Raw genomic sequence first — 20,935 nt, 5'->3', positions numbered from 1 at the left:
TGTACCCTTAGAAACTAAACACACCTCCAGAACCGCTGGAATGCAATGATGTGTCAGCTTGTTAAATTGTACAGAGCCATAATAATCCAACATGCATACAGACTGTTTCGGATTGTTTGATCCTCATCAGTGCATGGCATGGATTAATTTGGCTCTATGGAGTAGGGCTTGTGAACCGAGAGGTACAGACTAACCAGCAAGCTCATGGTGACCCAGAACTCATTGGAGTGTGTAAGGTCCTAAAAGCCCCCTTACTAAGATGTTAAGAAAAACAAAAATTTGCTTTCCTAAAACAGAAAGAATGTGCGATAATTCAGGTTAGAGTGAGCTTGAGATGTCTCCCAGGGCATCACTGCTGAATATATGCAAATTAACCATTCTACCCTTAGAAGCTAAACACACCTCCAGAACCGCTGGACATTTGTGACAATATGCCTTTGCTAGTTACTGCCTGCTGTGTGATCAACGTGTACTGATACCGTGTGTGTCACAGCAGCATCCGTGTAACCATACCGTGTGTTATAGGTGATCTCCGTGTACCAACATAAATAAAACAGTGTAGCAGACATTTGAGTGACGATACCCCTTTGCTGGTCACTGCCTGCTGTGTGATCATTGTGTACTGTTACCATGTCCACCAACATCGGGGTGACCGCACTGTGTGTTATAGGTGATCTCAGTGTGCCATATGTGACAATACGCCTTGGCTGGTCACTCACTAGAACAAACATGAAAAGAAGAGGCAGGTCAAAGTGCAGAGGTACTAGGGATCGTGGTGGTACGTCATCCCATAGAATAGGTGATTATCTGCAGAAGAAGGCTATTACTTCCCAGAATGCAGAAGAGGTGGTAGACTGGCTAATTCAGCATTCTATCTCTGCTGCAGCCAATGTTCTGGCACCCTCCTGATTCTCCTCAGCTGTGGTCAAACACAAAACAACACCTTGCATGATAGCCTCTTTAACTGAATTGGATTGCTCAGAGGATCCCCAGGCATAGACAGACCAATGACACAAGCGTTCTCACCATCAGGAGGAGAGGAGCAAGGCAGAAAAACAGAGGACAGTCCCCAGGTCAGCACAGGTTTTATGTCCCTGCTGCAGCAGCCTACTTTGAACTTGAAACTTTAAGCAATGAGAGCGATGATAATGTGGTGATGGAGGTCTTATAAGGTGCCCAAAAGAGCGAGAAACAGGAGGCAGGGAGTGCAGAGGGAGAGACCGAGTCTCAGAGGGAGGAAAAGGGTAGGAAGCAGGGAGGGATTGCAGGGGACAGGAGGCAAGCAGCCGGGTGTGACATCAACTGCTATGAGCCAGACACCGTGCCCGGTCACTTCCAAGCGGTACTAGACATGGCCAAAAAGTCTCTTTATGAGGAGGTATTTCTGTGAGTCTGCCGCTGCCAACACCATGTGCATCCTGTGTCGCTAGCAAATTAGTCATGGGAAGACTAGCACACATGTAGGAACAACTTGGATGAGAAGTCACCTGGAGTCCCATCACCCAACACAGGGCCCTGTGGAATGAAGCCTTTAAAAAAGGAACCCAAGGTGCAGGACCTACGGAAGCTGCAATATTTATTTTCTTATAAACAATGCCAGTTGGCTGGCAGTACTGCTGATCATTCTGATCAATTGAGTGTAAACCACACACCAAAAACAAGCATGCATCTAATCAGATTTGTCCTAGACCTCTGATCTGCATGCTTGTTCAGGGTCTTCGGCTTAAAGTATTAGGGACCACACACTGCAAAGGGACCACACACTGGAGCTGCACTGCTGTCTGCTCTGCAGACAGTAGCCTATGAGTGGCTGACCTAATTCAACCTCAGTATTGCACAAGTCGTCGGCAATGACAATACCAATCTGGGGGCTGCACTCAAAATGGGCAAACTGACCCACGCCACGTGCCTTGTATGGCAAATGTATTAAGTATGGTTGTGCAATGATTTGTGGACAAATACCCCGGGAATCCCTGGACGCCTTGAAGCAGACCAGGAAAGTGGCTGGACATTTCTAATGAGCCTACAGGACCCTGGCTCGCCTTGCTGACATTCAGCTACAATACAAAATGCCTGTGAGAAGCCTTATTTGCAACAGCACCACTAGATGGAATTCCAGGTTTTATTTAACCTGCCTGGCGTTCTGATTCCCGCGGCGTTTTTTTGCAAAAAGAATTTTAAATTTATCATGTAGCTAGCCTAGCGCTAGCTACATGATTTCCCCCTCCCTGCGGCGTCCCTCCCACCCCTCCGATCGCCGCCGGCGCAATCACCCGTCCGGAAATCCCGTTCTGAACGGGATTTCCAGGAGGGCTTCCCCCGTCGCCATGGTGACGACATCGACGTCACAGGGAGTCCCGATCCACCCCTCAGCGCTGCCTGGCACTGATTGGCCAGGCAGCGCACGGGGTCTGGGGGGGGGGGGGGGGTGGAAGGCTGCATCGCGGCGGGTAGCGGCTGCAGGGGGCTGGTAGAAGCCCCAGGTGAGTAAAACTGATTTTTTTTTCCGCGTTTAAGTATTTAAACCAGCCCCCTGCAGCCGCTGTACAGAGCTGTACAGGGTATATTGTCTTGTCACTAACTGTCCCTCAGAAGGGTCTCACAATCTAGTCCTATGTGTATGTATGTACGTTGCTTATGTTAGATTGGCTGTACCAGCAGCAACATGCAGTGAATGAGTACCTGTGTGCACTGGCTAGTAGGACAGTCTCTGGGGAGAGAAGTTATTGTTACCTGAGGCAATAGGTGCTCGTCTGTAATGCCTGCACACTGATGTGTACTTTTAAGGAGACCACTAATCTGGTCAGTCGCAGCGAAAGCACTATCAGCGACATCACGCTATATCTTTTTTTCTGGAATGTCCCGTGGAATGTGTCCTTTGACAGGCCGTGGATGAGCAGAAGTGTGAAGAAAAGGAAAATGAGTTTACAATGCCGCCAATTGGAGAGAGTGCCAATATCAGCTGTACATGAGCAGAGGGAGGAGTCTGAAGAGGAGTCCAAGGAGGAGGATGGTGGCTGTGGTGAAGAGGAAGAGCAAAAGGAGCAGGCTTCCCACCTCTTGGGGGGGGGGGGGGTCCCTGGGCTTGTCTGTGGTTGAGGAGGGAACAAACCGAGGTGCATGATGTTGCCTTTAATGAGGAACAGGAACTGAAGTCCTCTGCCTTAAACCTCATTAGAATGGGGCAGTTTATGCTGTTGTGTCTGAAGAAGGACTCCCATATCAAAACCATGAAGGACACAGATCTGTAGTGGGTGGCAACTTTATTAGACACTTGGCACAAACAGAAAATGGCGGAGATGCTTCTACAATCACAGAGGGTAGCCAAAATTCAGCACCTCCAATACCAAGCTGAGTCAGATGTTGTATTCTGCCCTTCAGGGTGCAGGAAGAGCAATTAACAGACAAAGAGGTGGCAACAGTAACTCTTCAAGAATAGGGCAAATGGCTGCTGATGTGACAATCAGATCTGATAGGAGGTCATCCTTCTGTACGTCTCAAGAGGTTGCTTCTGGATCCACTCACAGGGAACGCCTTGACCAATAAGTATTCAACTACCTTAGCTTAACAATCACTGTGGACACTCGGAGGAGCAAGGATCCTCTGGACTTCTCGGGGTGCAGTCTTAACCTGTGGCCAGAGCTGTCGGAATCTGGCATGGAGCTTCTGGCTTGCCACGCATCAAGTGTCCTTTCCAAACAGACGTTCAGTGCAGCTGAAGGGATCGTGACAGACAAGCAACACAGCAGTGTCGATTACTTAAAGTGGGAGTGTCACCATACAAATCAAATTTCAACAGCAACTGGTCTGAGTGTATTAAGCGATACAGATGCTAATCCTGCATTCAAAACTTGCTGCTGCTTTGGTTTGGAGTTATCTCATAATTTAGGAGCACTGGCCCTAGTGCCAAACAGTTGAATGGTGGGGGTTCTTTTTTATCTATAATATATTCCTCCTCTTCCATTTATTTCCCTGCCTAGCTTCTTATCTGAAACACCTCTGCTCACTTGTGTTTACAAGCAAGGCTGAGGTGACTCAGTGATTGGAGGATAAGACAGTGCAGTTCCTAGTATACACCTCAGTGGGAGTGTCTGAAGACTCTCTGGGAGGAGGGAAGCTAATGAATACACAATGAGCAAGGGAGGGGAGGGGCAAGAGTCAGGGAGGATAGGATGTCAGCAGCATTAGTTTGGCAAGATGGCCACTGCCTAGAATAGGATTTTCTGATTTTTCCTTTATAAAATTCACAGGAATCATTACGTGGATAGCACAGTATTAATATCTGTTAAGTAGAAGTAGTATTTATCTACTTATATATGCGGTTTTTATTTCTAGGTGTTGCTTAATCTTTAACATTTCTAAAAAACGGACGAGGCATGGATACCAGAGGGTTACAGCATGGACATTTAGTATGATTATTATGCATGATCACCCTGCCAGTGCATAGTGATGGCCCAAAATGTTCGCCAGCGGACAGTTCCCAGCGAATATCGGTTGTTTGCGAACATATGGCTTGTTCGGCATGCCCCCTATACATTATAATGGAGCCAAAATTGACCCCTCATCCCAGAGTCAGCAGACACATGGCATGTCGAGGAGTCAGTCAGATGATTTTTTTACCAACTCCACAGCCCTGCCTAGAACCCACCTATCAGAAAGCCAGCACAGCAGCCATTTTGCAGTCTGTGTTTGGTTTCTGTTCTAGGCATATCAGGGAGAGTGCTCTGCTGACAGGAATAGTGTTAGGTAGGCCTGTGTTCTGTGTCCTTAGTGCAGATTCTTGCTGCCACCAGTGTCCTAAACCTCTAATAGCCCTTTTTAAAGGGCTGGTACATTGTTTTTCTTGCTATTGTATTCTATGTGTCCAGTGCACAAGTATGCTGTTGGAGAAAGGTCTGCTAGTCCTTGTAGTGCACTGAGTAGATAACCCAATGATCCTTCACCACCACTACTGGCACCTAATATCCACTACTGCCCTCACTGACAGGGCCTATATTTTATGGTGATTGTTGCACATAGCATAAACCTGTCACCTGACCTGCATGAAACACTTCCTCCCCGGCAGATTTTTTTTTCTTTTAATTAAAAGAAAAAGACGGGGCAGGCCACACCGCAGGGGTCGCGCTGCTGTGATTTCCAGTGGTCCTAGCATATTGCCCAGTGTTCAGAGGCCATGTACCTTGAACTCACAAAATGCCACAGAAGTAGTTGACTGGCATACAAAGCAGCACACCCCCATCTTCTATCACTTTTGCTAGTAACCTTGCTGCAACATCCTCATCCTCCTTTGACATGGGCACTCCACATCACTGAACCACATCAACCCCATCATAGGGGCTGGAAAACCATAATCGCCTGCACTCCCACGCACAAGCACGGTGACCGTCACCACTACACAAAGATTGCCACTGAGAGGACTAACATTTACGTCCTGGAGGTGGGTGTCAACTAGTAAAAACAATAATTCGCTCACCTGACGTTATCACTAAAGAGCTTTGCGGTGCAGTTAATGTGCCGTTTCTTCTGTCAGTGTAAACCGGGCCTAACCCTTACACTACTCAAAGTGTACACACACCAGATGTTTTAAAGCACTTTATTCCACGAATTTCGGAATGTAATGTGATTTTTGCCCTTTAGTGATTTAAACACGACTGTGTCAACTACGTAATTTTTTGTGGGACTTTTGCGATGGATCCCCCTCCGTCATGCCATGGTCCAAGTGTTAAGCCCCTTTAACTGCTCTAAGACCGCTCCACACCAATAGGCATGGCCGCGGCGGCAGCCCCAGGACCGCCTAACGCCAATTGGTGTCAAGTCCTGGGGCTGCAGTTTGCAGGAGATCGCGCGCAGGCTGTGTGCGCATCTCCTGCTCGGGGGGCGGAGCTTGGCCCCGCCTTCAGTCCAAACGGTGACAGCCACTCGGGAGAGTGTTAGACGGCGAAACCGCCATCTTTGCATGTAGTACAGTGCTGCGATTAGCAGCGGCGATGTACTGGGGACAGCCGTGTGCACTCAGGCAGTGTTTTCATAGGGGGGACTATTTGATTGTCATAATTGTTATACATGTGGTGGGGGGGGTGGAGAGGGGGTCATTCTTTCTGGGTGACTATTTTTATACTGTGGGGCACTTGAGAGTGAGTGTGTGTTACATTGTCACTATTTACACTGTCATTGTCACACTATATAGAGGCACCTGTGACTGTGGCTCTGCTCGCCTGCGTTCGCTGCGATTCCTACTCTTGTCTTATATGTGAGTAAATCAATTTTACCCCTTTTGTTTAGGTAAAACTTTGGGGGTCGGCTTATACACGAGTCGGATTATATGCGAGAATATACGGTATTATTATCCTGGCGCATGCCACTTACTCCTGGCCTCATGTCCGCCCTGGCCACAGGCACAGCAATCCTGCACCATCCGCCACCACCCAGTAGGTTGTTTGCTCTTAATTTGGTTTTGCAAATAAAAAAAAATAAAAAAGTGAATACTATTATTACCCTGGCCCTGAAAAATCTAGAAACTAAAGTATATGTGATTTTGGGCATTTGCACATTAACGAGAACCTGAGGTGGGTTTTAAGAATGCCATCAGTACACAGAGGCTGGGTCTGCATATACTGCCCAGCCTCTGTTGCTATACTGCTACCCTCTGGGCCCCCCCTGCACTCAGCTTGCCCCCCATAAATCAAAACGCCGAGCTAGCAACGCACAGCGTGTTGCAGCCGGCTGTTTACCTCTGCATCTGTCAGTCTCGCCGCTCCCCCGCCTCCTCTATGTCTCCGCTCCCCGCTCACCTCCCTTCCCTCAAATCAGTGGGGAGGGAAGGGACGCGGGCAGGGACCGGAGCTATGGAGGAGGCGGGGAGCGGCAGAGACTGACAGATGCAGAGGTAAACAGCCAGCTGCGACACGCTGTGTGTCGACAGCTCGGCTTTGATTTATGGGGGGCAAGCAGAGTGCAGGGGGGAGGGGGGGGGGCAGAGGGGAGCAGTATAGCAACAGAGGCTGGGCAGTATATGCAGACCCAGCCTCTGTCTGCTGATAGCATTCTTAGAGCCCACTTCGGGTTCTCTTAAAAAAAAAAAAAAAAAAAAAAAAAAGCCTCTGCATAAGTGTGTATGTTTTGTGGAATATTTCGCACTTCAACCCCTTCCATCAATACACTGTCTGGGTTTCTAAACACTTTATAAATTGTAGTAAAATAAATGATGGCTGCAGAGATGCCCTGAAGGTTTTAGAAATTCTCCTGCTATTAAAGTCAATGGGGCTCTCCACAAACGATCATGGTAACATTCATGAACATGTGTATAGCCATCACTACTGATCATATAACATTACTTCATATACTTTACTTCTACTCTTCCTATTCTCCCATACCCATGTCTGCACTAATCTCCCCCAATGCAGCCTATCCCACACCAAAGTAGCTAATGATCTCCTCACAGCTAAATCCAAAGGCTATTATTCCATACTCATCCTTCTAGATCTGTCATCAGCATTCGACACTGTCGACCACACTACTCCTACAGATCCTTTCATCTATAGGAATAAAGGACCTCTCTCTCTCTCTCCTGGATATCTTCCTACCTCTCTGGAAGGTCTTTCACTGTTTCTTATTCAGATCAGGCCTCCTCTTCACATCCTCTGTCTGTAGGGGTACCTCAAGGCTCTGTCCTCGGTCCCCTCCTCTTCTCCATCTACATGCACGGTCTTGGTAACTTAACCACCCTGGCGTTCTGATTAAATCGCCAGGGTGGCTGCGGGAGGGTTTTTTTTAAATTAAAAAAAAAAAACTATTTCATGCAGCCAACTGAAAGTTGGCTGCATGAAAGCCCACTAGAGGGCGCTCCGGAGGCGTTCTTCCGATCGCCTCCGGCGCCCAGAATAAACAAGGAAGGCCGCAATGAGCGGCCTTCCTTGTTTTGCTTAGATCGTCGCCATAGCGACGAGCGGAGTGACGTCATCGACGTCAGCCGACGTCCTGACGTCAGCCGCCTCCGATCCAGCCCTTAGCGCTGGCCGGAACTTTTTGTTCCGGCTACGCTGGGCTCAGGCGGCTGGGGGGGACCCTCTTTCGCCGCTGCTCGCGGCGGATCGCCGCAGAGCGGCGGCGATCAGGCAGCACACGCGGCTGCCAAAGTGCCGGCTGCGTGTGCTGCTTTTTATTTGACGAAAATCGGCCCAGCAGGGCCTGAGCGGCAGCCTCTGGCGGTGTTGGACGAGCTGAGCTCGTCCAGACCGCTCAGCAGGTTAATCAGCTCATTTGGTTTCAAATACCACCTATATGCAGACGATACACAACTGTACCTTTCGGCCCCAGACCTCAACTCCCTCCTCACACGGGTTCCCGACTGCCTGTCCGCTATCTCCTCTTTCATGTCCTCTCGCTTCTTAAAACTTAATATGAATAAAACTGAACTAATAGTCTTTCCACCATCCCTGTCCACCCCTTTGCCTGATATTACAATAAGTGTTAGCAACACGTCTATAACATCAGTTCCCAAAGCACGGTGCTTGGGGGTAATATTTGATTCTTCTCTCTCATTTACTCCTCACATTAACTCCCTAACCAGTTCCTGCCATTTGCAACTGAAAAACATAGCACGTATCCGACCTTTTCTCTCCCATGACACAACCAAAATGTTAGTACATGCTCTTATTATATCTCGATTGGACTATTGCAATATATTGCTTGGTGGACTTCCAACTAACCGACTAACACCGCTTAATTCTGTACTGAACTCTGCTGCTCGACTCATTCATCTCTCCTCTCGCTCTTCCTCCGCTGACCCTCTGTCAAGCTCTTCACTGGCTACCAATTAATGAGAGGATTCAGTTCAAACTCTTAACCCGAACCTACAAAGCTCTCCACAATCTCTCTCCCTTATCTCTCTCCCCTGTACATCTCCTCACTAGTCTCCAGATACCAACCCAACCGCAATCTCAGATCTGCACACGAGCTTCTTCTATCCTCTTCTACAATTACCTCCTCACATTCACGTGTACAAGACTTCTCACGTGCCTCACCCCTCCTCTGGAATGCCCTTCCACAACACATCAGCCACTCTCTCACCTTTGAAATCTTTAAACGCTCCCTCAAAACCCACCTTTTCCGACAAGCATATTCTCTAGCTTAGGCCATGCATCCACTAAATAACCTAATTACACACTGCATGTACATATACTGTATACATCCCCACCTCTTGTTTCCACTCCATTCCTTTAGATTGTAAGCTCGCAAGGGCAGGGCTCTCACCCTTTTGTGTCATGGAATGTTATTAATTTAATTGCTTGCACACTGTTAGACATTTATACATTTTAGTCATCATGTTAAATCAAATTGTAATCAGCAGTGCTGTATCTTGTATCAGTGTTCATATTTGATGTATATCATTGTCTGCATCATTATGTATCCCTTGTTTGTTTTCTTACATTGTACAGTGCCACGGAATATGTTGGCGCTTTATAAATAAATAAATAATAATAATAACCTGTGCAATGAACAATGGGCATAATCCTGCTAGCATACTTTATCCCAGCTATGCCTCCATCCCACCATGTGTGTCCTTCCCATCAGATTAGATTGTAAGCCTGCAAGGGCAGGGCTGCCTCCCCTACTGTCTTTTGCGACAGTTGTATATTTAGTCGATTAAAAAAAAAAAAAAAAAAAAAAATTGTAGAAATGTTACACTTACTAGGTACGTCCTGTCTTATACCCCATCAATAATATTGTACATAAAATGATGGCACTATAAGAATCAATTTCTAATAATCTGGGAGGAACTAGCTGGAATGGGACACTTTAGCTTGGGGGCAGGGGGTCTCAACCCAAAAAAATTGTAAGTAGTGGCGGTTTTAGGAGACGCTACACAGAAGGATCACCCCACACAGTAGTTTTGTGGTTCTGAAGTATCCCCATGCTGTGTCAGACCTCCACCCCCCCCCCCCCTCCCTCTAAATCACCTATCTCGATTTGGCAGAGCACCCAGCATACTTATTTATTGGAATTATATAGCGCCAATAAGATACACAGCACAATGCAGATAGTAATACAATGCCAAATCATACACTGGAGTGGTAAAATACAAGTTCCCATAATTCTGGGTAAAGTGCACACAGTCATGTATGATACACAAGGGGACAGAGTACTGCCAAAGGCTTACAATCTACAGCATACCTCCCAAATCTTGGAACTAAAAAAGAGAGACACCTACCCCGCCACACATTTAATCATGCCCAAATCTTGCATGTGACACACCACCCCTACACAGTTCCCTGGTGTCTAGTGGCCCCCTCCCACCCCCTACACAGTTCCCTGGTGTCTAGTGGCCCCCCTCCCCTATACAAGTCTCTGGTGTCTAGAGGTCTCTTCCTCCCCTATACAGGGTCTAGTGTCCCCCCCCCCCCCCCCAGATATATACAGGGTCTAGTGGTTCCCCTCTACTATACAGTTCCCTGGTGTCTAGTGGCCCCCCTCCCCTATACAAGTCTCTGGTGTCTAGAGGTCTCCTCCTCCCCTAAACAGGGTCTAGTGCCCCCCCCCCCCCCAGATATATACAGGGTCTAGTGGTTCCCCTCTACTATACAGTTCCCTGGTGTCTAGTGCTTCCCCCCCACCATTATAGCTTCCCAGGTGAGGTTTTGTGGCCCCTCCATCCTCTGCTCCCCCAGCTCATACACAGAGTAGCGGAAGTAAGTGAAAGAATCACAGCAACTGCTGCTCATATACTGTGCTATATACGCTGGGCCCTATACCCTGCTGCACATATACTGGGCCCCATACCCTGCTGCACGTGCTGGGCCCCATACCCTGCTGCACGTGCCGGGCCCCATACCCTGCTGCACGGGCCCTATACCCTGCTGCACGGGCCCTATACCCTGCTGCACGGGCCCTATACCCTGCTGCACGGGCCCTATACCCTGCTGCACGTGCCCTATACCCTGCTGCACGTGCCCTATACCCTGCTGCACGTGCCGGGCCCTATACCCTGCTGCACGTGCCGGGCCCTATACCCTGCTGCACGTGCCGGGCCCTATACCCTGCTGCACGTGCCGGGCCCTATACCCTGCTGCACGTGCCGGGCCCTATACCCTGCTGCACGTGCCGGGCCCTATACCCTGCTGCACGTGCCGGGCCCTATACCCTGCTGCACGTGCAGGGCCCTATACCCTGCTGCACGTGCAGGGCCCTATACCCTGCTGCACGTGCAGGGCCCTATACCCTGCTGCACGTGCAGGGCCCTATACCCTGCTGCACGTGCAGGGCCCTATACCCTGCTGCACGTGCCGGGCCCTATACCCTGCTGCACATATACTGGGCCCTATACCCTGATGCACATATCCTGGGCCCTATACCCTGATGCACATATACTGGGCCCTATACCCTGCTGCACGTGCTGGGCCCTATACCCTGATGCACATATACTGGGCCCTATACCCTGATGCACATATACTGGGCCCTATACCCTGATGCACATATACTGGGCCCTATACCCTGCTGCACATGCTGGGCCCTATACCCTGCTGCACATATACTGGGCCCTATACCCTGATGCACATGCTGGGCCCTATACCCTGCTGCACATGCTGGGCCCTATACCCTGCTGCATATGCCGGGCCCCATACCCTGCTGCATATGCTGGGCCCCATACCCTGCTGCACATATGCTGGGCCCTATACCCTGCTGCACATATACTGGGCCCTATACCCTGCTGCATATGCTGGGCCCCATACCCTGCTGCATATGCCGGGCCCTATACTCTGCTGCATATGCCGGGCCCTATACCCTGCTGCATATGCCGGGCCCCATACCCTGCTGCATATGCCGGGCCCCATACCCTGCTGCATATGCCGGGCCCCATACCCTGCTGCATATGCCGGGCCCCATACCCTGCTGCATATGCTGGGCCCCATACCCTGCTGCATATGCTGGGCCCCATACCCTGCTGCACATATACTGGGCCCTATACCCTGCTGCATATGCCGGGCCCCATACCCTGCTGCATATGCCGGGCCCTATACCCTGCTGCATATGCCGGGCCCTATACCCTGCTGCATATGCCGGGCCCTATACCCTGCTGCATATGCCGGGCCCTATACCCTGCTGCATATGCCGGGCCCTATACCCTGCTGCATATGCCGGGCCCTATACCCTGCTGCATATGCCGGGCCCTATACCCTGCTGCATATGCCGGGCCCTATACCCTGCTGCATATGCCGGGCCCTATACCCTGCTGCATATGCCGGGCCCTATACCCTGCTGCATATGCCGGGCCCTATACCCTGCTGCATATGCCGGGCCCTATAACCTGCTGCACATATACTGGGCCCTATACCCTGCTGCACATATACTGTGCCCTATACCCTGCTGCACATAAACTGGGCCCTATACCCTGCTGCACACGCTGGGCTCTATACCCTGCTGCACATATACTGGGCCCTATACCCTGCTGCACATATACTGGGCCCTATACCCTGCTGGACACGCTGGGCTCTATACCCTACTGCACATATACTGTGCCCTACACCCTGCTGCACATGCTGGGCCCTACACCCTGCTGCACATGCTGGGCCCTACACCCTGCTGCACATGCTGGGCCCTACACCCTGCTGCACATGCTGGGCCCTACACCCTGCTGCACATGCTGGGCCCTACACCCTGCTGCACATATACTGGGCCCTATACCCTGCTGCACATATACTGGGCTCTATACCCTGCTGCAAATATACTGGGCCCTATACCCTGCTGCACATATACTGGGCCCTATACCCTGCTGCACATATACTGGGCCCTATACCCTGCTGCACATATACTGGGCCCTATACCCTGCTGCACATATACTGGGCCCTATACCCTGCTGCACATATACTGGGCCCTATACCCTGCTGCACATATACTGGGCCCTATACCCTACTGCACATATACTGGGCCCTATACCCTACTGCACATATACTGGGCCCTATACCCTGCTGCACATATACTGGGCCCTATACCCTGCTGCACATATACTGGGCCCTATACCCTGCTGCACATATACTGGGCCCTATACCCTGCTGCACATATGCTGGGCCCTATACCCTGCTGCACATGCTGGGCCCTATACCCTGCTGCACATGCTGGGCCCTATACCCTGCTGCACATGCTGGGCCCTATACCCTGCTGCACATGCCGGGCCCTATACCCTGCTGCATATGCCGGGCCCTATACCCTGCTGCATATGCCGGGCCCTATACCCTGCTGCATATGCCGGGCCCTATACCCTGCTGCATATGCCGGGCCCTATACCCTGCTGCATATGCCGGGCCCTATACCCTGCTGCATATGCCGGGCCCTATACCCTGCTGCATATGCCGGGCCCTATACCCTGCTGCATATGCCGGGCCCTATACCCTGCTGCATATGCCGGGCCCTATACCCTGCTGCATATGCCGGGCCCTATACCCTGCTGCATATGCCGGGCCCTATACCCTGCTGCATATGCCGGGCCCTATACCCTGCTGCATATGCCGGGCCCTATAACCTGCTGCACATATACTGGGCCCTATACCCTGCTGCACATATACTGGGCCCTATACCCTGCTGCACATATACTGGGCCCTATACCCTGCTGCACACGCTGGGCTCTATACCCTGCTGCACATATACTGGGCCCTATACCCTGCTGCACATATACTGGGCCCTATACCCTGCTGGACACGCTGGGCTCTATACCCTACTGCACATATACTGTGCCCTACACCCTGCTGCACATGCTGGGCCCTATACCCTGCTGCACATATACTGAGCCCTACACCCTGCTGCACATATACTGTGCCCTACACCCTGCTGCACATGCTGGGCCCTATACCCTGCTGCACATATACTGGGCCCTATACCCTGCTGCACATATACTGGGCCCTATACCCTGCTGCACATATACTGGGCCCTATACCCTGCTGCACATATACTGGGCCCTATACCCTGCTGCACATATACTGGGCCCTATACCCTGCTGCACATATACTGGGCCCTATACCCTGCTGCACATATACTGGGCCCTATACCCTGCTGCACATATACTGGGCCCTATACCCTGCTGCACATATACTGGGCCCTATACCCTGCTGCACATATACTGGGCCCTATACCCTGCTGCACATATACTGGGCCCTATACCCTGCTGCACATATACTGGGCCCTATACCCTACTGCACATATACTGGGCCCTATACCCTGCTGCACATATACTGGGCCCTATACCCTGCTGCACATATACTGGGCCCTATACCCTGCTGCACATATACTGGGCCCTATACCCTGCTGCACATGCTGGGCCCTATACCCTACTGCACATATACTGGGCCCTACACCCTGCTGCCAGGGCCGGATTTGTACTTTTTACCACCCAAGGCCCACTGTCATCAACCGCCCTCTCCAACTATTAACATCCTCACCAATTACCGCTGCCAAACAGAAACATTCCTCCACAATAAAAGCAAAATATATTGCCCCCTGGGAGGCTGCGGAAGTATATTTCTAACAGGAGCACTAGAGGTAGCAGCACCCTATACTATAAGCTATGTTGCCTGTACAGCAGCATAGATCTCTATGTACCCCAGACAGAACTTACATGTTTACAGGATCCACTGTGATCAGCGACACATATGGCACATGTCAAAAATTGGCGCATGCACATTATGCTCTAGTGCTCCGGTGTGAGATTTGGAAATCGTTAAAATGATTCAAAGTTCTCTCCCGGGGGCATTCTGTTTTACTCTGGGAGAATTCACTCTCCCAAAAGTGTGTCAGGAAATAAAATTGTGTGTGTGAGTGATGTGTGTATATGTATGGTATGTGTTTGATGTGTGCAGATATATGCAGTATATGCGTGATACTTGTATATGAGTGGAGTGTATGTGTGCGATGTGGATATAATGTTGAATATGTGTGTATGATGTGTGCATATATATGTGTGTTGTGAGAGGGAGCAGAAAGAGATGGGGAGAGAGAGAGGGTGAGAGAAAGAGGGAAGGGTGCAGAGAGAGGCAGGGAGAAAAAGAGGTGGTGCAGATTTAGATGGGTAGAAAGAGGGGTGCAGAGAGAGAGAGAGAGAGAGAGAGAAAGAGAGAGGGGAGCAGAGAGAGATGGGGAGAAAGAGGGAGAGGGACAGAAGAGAAAGAGGGGCAGAGGGGGGGGGCAGAGAGAGAGGGGGGCAGAGAGAGAGGGAGAGAAAGAGGGAGAGAAAGAGAGAGAGGGGCAGAGAGAGAGGGGGCAGAGTGATGGGGAGAAAGAGGGGCAGAAAGAGAGAGAGGTGGGGGGAAAGAGGGGCAGAAAGAGAGAGGTGGGGGAAAAAAGGGGCAAAAAGAGTGAGGGGCAGAGAAAGATGGGGAGAAAATGAGAGAGGGGCAGAGAGAGATGGGGTAAAAAAAGAGAGAGGGGCAGAGAGAGAGGGGATCAGAGAGAGATGGGGAGAAAGAGAGGGGCAGAGAGATGGGGAGAAAGAGAGAGATGGGGAGAAAGAGAGAGAGGGGCAGAGAGATGGGGAGAAAGAGAGAGATGGGGAGAAAGAGAGAGAGGGGCAGAGAGATGGGGAGAAAGAGAGTGAGGGAGGCAGAGAGAGGGGGGCAGAGAGAGGGGGAGAAAGAGTGAGGGAGGCAGAGAGAGGGGGGCAGAGAGAGATGGGGAGAAAGAGAGAGAGGGGCAGAGAGAGGGGGAGAAAGAGAGAGATGGGGAGAAAGAGAGTGAGGGAGGCAGAGAGAGGGGGAGAAAGAGTGAGGGAGGCAGAGAGAGGGGGGCAGAGAGAGATGGGGAGAAAGAGAGAGAGGGGCAGAGAGAGGGGGAGAAAGAGAGATGGGGGGAGAGAGAGACAGGGAAAAAGGGGGGGGGGGGGACACACACAGAATCTTACTAAAGCTATCTCCTTCCTCCACACGCTGCAATGTCAGCTCCAGCAGCAAGGCAGCTGCAAGACTTTTGACCTCATCTGACCTGGGAGGATGATAGCTGACACAGAGGCTGCCGAGTGCTAAATAGCAAAGGGGAAAGATATCTAGCTAAGGCTGAAGTCACGGGGGACAGAGGTAGAATAATGTCATGTAACTTGAGGAGGAGAGGAAGCTGGGCAGCATCGGCAGCATACACACTACACAGGCACAGCTTATGTTCACTTTCACTTACAGAGTGCAGGCAGGGTGCAGACGCTGAAAGCTGGAGCCAGGGATGTGCTCAGCAGATAAATAGGGAAGGAGGTCTTCTTGTTCTCCTCGGTGCCTGTGCCCTGGGGCTCTCATGCATCCATCAGCCCCAGCGGCAACGCGAGACCTCCCATCTACAGTCTCCTGGTCTGCACTGTGCTTCAGTGGAAGGCATTATAATTGCCAGAGTGCGCCCTGCTGAAAGATCTGCACGCTGTTTCTGCCGCCATTTGGATGCCTGGAGCCTGAACTGCCTGGGACTCAGGAGCGGGAATCTGCCACTGGTGCAGGCAGGCTCACTCAAATCCAGGCAACATCACTCCATTGCCGGTGCGCACGCTTTCGATCTCCTCCTTAGTACTCCGGCTTCCTCCTCCTCGTCGCCAGGCTACCGCAGCCGCCTCTGCCTGCTCTGCTCACTTCACACACAGTCAGAGCAAAGCGGCCAGCGGGGCGGGCAGCTCAGCTAACAGCCTCGGACACATGGAGGAGGGTGACAGCTGCAGTTAGACTGTCACCCGTGACCCGCCCCACAAACAGTAGCAAATTTTGTCGCCCTAGTCCTGGGCTTTGGAGGCCTTTCCACAAATCCGGTGTTCCGACGTGATAACCTACACGTCGAATTTGCCTACATCCACTGTCAAACGTATACCAGGAGGATTAGGGTTAGGGTTGGGGGAGGGGAAGGGATAGTAAAAGTCTATGGGATGTAGGTTAGTTCGACGTGTAGGATAAAGTGTTGGAGCACCGGCCCTGCCTGCTGCACATATACTGGGCCCTATACCCTGCTGCATATGATGGGCCCTATACCCTGCTGCACATGCTGGGCCCTATACCCTGCTGCACATGCTGGGCCCTATACCCTGCTGCATATGCTGGGCCCTATACCCTGCTGCATATGCTGGGCCCTATTCCCTGCTGCATATGCCGGGCCCTATACCCTGCTGCATATGCTGGGCCCTATACCCTGCTGCATATGTTGGGCCCTATACCCTGCTGCACATGCTGGGCCCTATACCCTGCTGCATATGCTGGGCTGAGAGGTGGGCCCTAGTACTGTACATGGGGGAGAATAGTAAAGGAGAGAATGATAAATATATTATTACATCAGGGGCGGTGACGCTTCTATATAAAGCAGCGATGACCAGAGAATGTGTCAAGCAGTGTGCAGAGGAGGGAGACCCCGACACCCCTCCCGTACTTACTCAGTATAATGCCTCTGCCTCCCGGCTGCTGCACACAACAAGCTCCTCCTCCAGCACACGTGCTACACACAGGCGCCTATTCATATATCCCGCGGGAGGAGGGGCTTGGTCACATGACTGGGTGATGGGCGTGTCTACAGTGCGGAGGGGTGTGGCCTCCTCTCTATAGCTAGGAAGGCAGTGCTGGGCTACGGGAACATGGCCGCCGCTGCTGATTAGAGCAGAGCAGGCAGCTTGTTCTCTAGTGGCAGCTGCGCGGCATGCAAATGATCCCTGTGACGTCATGCCAGACAGCGCTTGCCGATGGCCGATCTACCCAGGAGGAGGATCCTGTGGCAGAATGAGAGGATGATCTGCTAGTGATGTCTGCATTACTGCTGGATGGATCTCCTCTGTGATGGGAGCAGCTCCTGGTGTGGAGACAAATCCCTGTGTATCCCTGTGTCCTCCTGCTGCTGCCCCATCCCTGCCTCTCCTACTGCTCATGGCTACAGCTGTGTAATATATACTGTATCCCTGTGTCCTCCTGCTGCTGCCCCATCCCCACCTCTACTACTGCTCATGGCTACAGCTGTGTAATATATACTGTATTCCTGTGTCCTCCTGCTGCTGCCCCATCCCTGCCTCTACTACTGCTCATACCTACAGCTGTGTAATATATACTGTATCCCTGTGTCCTCCTGCTGCCCCATCCCTGCCTCTACTACTGCTCATGGCTACAGCTGTGTAATATATACTGTATCCCTGTGTCCTTCTGCTGCTGCCCCATCCCTGCCTCTCCTACTGCTCATGGCTACAGCTGTGTAATATATACTGTATCCCTGTGTCCTCCTGCTGCTGTCCCATCCCTGCCTCTCCTACCGCTCATAGCTACAGCTGTGTAATATATACTGTATCCCTGTGTCCTCCTGCTGCTGCCCCATCCTTGCCTCTCCTACTGCTCATAGCTACAGCTGTGTAATATATACTGTATCCCTGTGTCCTCCTGCTGCTGCCCCATCCCTGCCTCTCCTAATGCCCATAGCTACAGCTGTGTAATATATAATGTATCCCTGTGTCCTGCTGCTGTCCCATCCCTGCCTCTCCTACTGCTCATGGCTACAGCTGTGTAATATATACTGTATCCCTGTGTCCTCCTACTGCTCATGGCTACAGCTGTGTAATATATACTGTATCCCTGTGTCCTCCTGCTGCTGCCCCATCCCTGCCTCTTCTACTGCTCATGGCTACAGCTGTGTAATATATACTGTATCCCTGTGTCCTCCTGCTGCTGCCCCATCCCTGCCTCTCCTACTGCTCATGGCTACAGCTGTGTAATATATACTGTATCCCTGTGTCCTCCTGCTGCTGCCCCATCCCTGCCTCTCCTACTGCTCATGGCTACAGCTGTGTAATATATACTGTATCCCTGTGTCCTCCTGCTGCTGCCCCATCCCTGCCTCTCCTACTGCTCATGGCTACAGCTGTGTAATATATACTGTATCCCTGTGTCCTCCTGCTGCTGCCCCATCCCTGCCTCTACTACTGCTCATAGCTACAGCGGTGTAATATATACTGTATCCCTGTGTCCTCCTGCTGCTGCCCCATCCCTGCCTCTACTACTGCTCATGGCTACAGCGGTGTAATATATACTGTATCCCTGTGTCCTCCTGCTGCTGCCCCATCCCTGCCTCTCCTACTGCTCATGGCTACAGCTGTGTAATATATACTGTATCCCTGCGTCATTCTGCTGCTGCCCCATCCCTGCCTCTACTACTGCTCATCAGGAATCAGGAATCTTTATTTCGCCAAGCATGACTGGGTCATGCCCGGAATTGGGTTTGGCACAGTACATATAGCTCCGAAGAGACAGCAATAGAACAGAAGTTGTATTACACTATATAACACAGAGGACAAGCATTTACATTCACATTACATTACACTAAAGCATATACATTCACATTATATTACACTAACATTTGCCTTACATGCAAGAGCAGCAGTTATACCCGTACAAGGACAAGAAGACAAAGAGTGGCCTAACATTAGTTGTTGTGAGCAGATGGGAGTATGTGGAGGGAATTGAGGAGGCTGACTGCCACGGGAAAGAAAGAGTTACTGTGTCTGGAAGTCCTTGTGGAGATGGCCCGAAGCCTCCGTCCCAGTGGGAGCTGACAGAAGTAGCGGTGGCCCGGGTGAGTGGAATCGTTAGCGATCCTCAGTGCCCTGGATTTCAGCCTTCTCTTGTGAAGGAGGTCAAGTGGGGGAAGAGGTCTCCCAATGACCCTCTCCGCTGCCCTGATGACTCTCTGAAGTGTGAGCCTGTCGCTAGTGGTGGCGCCAGTGTACCAGACCAGGATGGAGGAGCAGAGAATCGATTCAATGGTGGCAGAGTAGAAGCTGGTCAAGATCTCTGGGGCCATGCCGAACTTCCTCAGCTGACGAAGGAAGTAGAGTCTCTGCTGGGCTTTCCTTTGGATGGCAGTGATGTTAGGCCTCCAGCTGAGGTCACTGGAGATGGTAGTGCCCAGGAGGCGGGCACAAGGCACTCTGGCCACTTCCGTACCGTCAATGTGAATTGGTGGAGGGGTGGGTGCGGACTTCCTGAAGTCGACGATTAGCTCGACAGTTTTTGTAGTGTTCAGCACTAGCTTGTTCTCCTTGCACCATTGGGAGATGCTTTCCACCTGCTGACCGTACTCCTGGATGTTGTCCTTGGTGATGAGACCGACAATGGTGGTGTCGTCGGCGAACTTGATAACCTTGACCGAGTCCGCCTTGGATCTGCAGTTGTTTGTATAGAGGGAGAACAGCAGTGGAGACAAGACACAGCCTTGAGGGGCACCTGTATTCGTGATCATGGGTTGTGAGTGGATGCCACCCAGCCTGACAGTTTGGGACCTGTTGGTGAGAAAGTCTGTGATCCAGAGGCGCAGGCTTGGGTGCACACCAAGTGTGGCTAGTTCTTCCAGTGCTGGTCGTAATGGAGAAAGCTACGCTTACGGATCATTACGCGTAATTTTACGCTATTACGCATTACGAAATTACGCTTGCGGCATAGACAGCCAATTTCGGTACATGTCTATAATTACGCTTAGCACTTACGCAATTACGCGTAAGTATACCGTAATTCAGGATATTACGTTATAGGCTTACGCGTAAATTCCTACTAGCAATTAATGCGTAAGGTCATGCTGCCAAGCGGAAAAGTTGACGCATGGATCAATGTTAGGTAGCCGCCGACTTTAAGGGTTAATAGCAAAGCCCCCTTAAGTGCTAAGAGCCTCAAATTTGGAGAATATATTAAGGAGATCAGAAGGAATAAGAGGGAAAACATTTTTTTCAAAAAGACCTTATAGTTTTTGAGAAAATCGATGTTAAAGTTTCAAAGGAAAAATATATACATTTAAAAACCCGCCGACTTTAACGGTTAATAGCAAAGCCTGCTTAAAATTTAGGAACACCAAATTCACAGGGTATATTAAGGGGATCAGTGGGAATAAGAGGAAAATTTTTTTTTTCAAAAAGACCTTATAGTTTTTGAGAAAATCGATTTTTAAGTTTCAAGGGCGAAAATGTCTT

The 20,935-nt window shown here is 50.8% G+C and overlaps 1 protein-coding gene across 2 annotated transcripts in view; it reads right to left on the bottom strand.

The window, feature by feature from the left end:
- Positions 1-3,246: 3,246 nt before the first annotated feature.
- Positions 3,247-20,935, bottom strand: part of LOC137519226 (E3 ubiquitin/ISG15 ligase TRIM25-like) — a 39,832-nt gene continuing 22,143 nt past the window's right edge. Inside the window, exons 1-2 of one of the 2 annotated variants that reach the window (XR_011020985.1) lie at positions 17,375-17,582; positions 3,247-3,715 (exon numbers count right to left, since the gene is read on the bottom strand). The gene's annotated coding sequence lies outside the window, so the exon portion shown is untranslated. Of the gene's footprint in view, positions 3,716-17,374; positions 17,583-20,935 lie in introns of those variants that run through there. The other variant, XR_011020986.1, reaches the window with a different exon arrangement.

Source organism: Hyperolius riggenbachi, chromosome 5, assembly GCF_040937935.1.
Source record: "Hyperolius riggenbachi isolate aHypRig1 chromosome 5, aHypRig1.pri, whole genome shotgun sequence".
NCBI classification, from domain to species: Eukaryota; Metazoa; Chordata; class Amphibia; order Anura; family Hyperoliidae; genus Hyperolius; species Hyperolius riggenbachi.
This window is presented reverse-complemented; position numbering and strand designations above follow the sequence as displayed.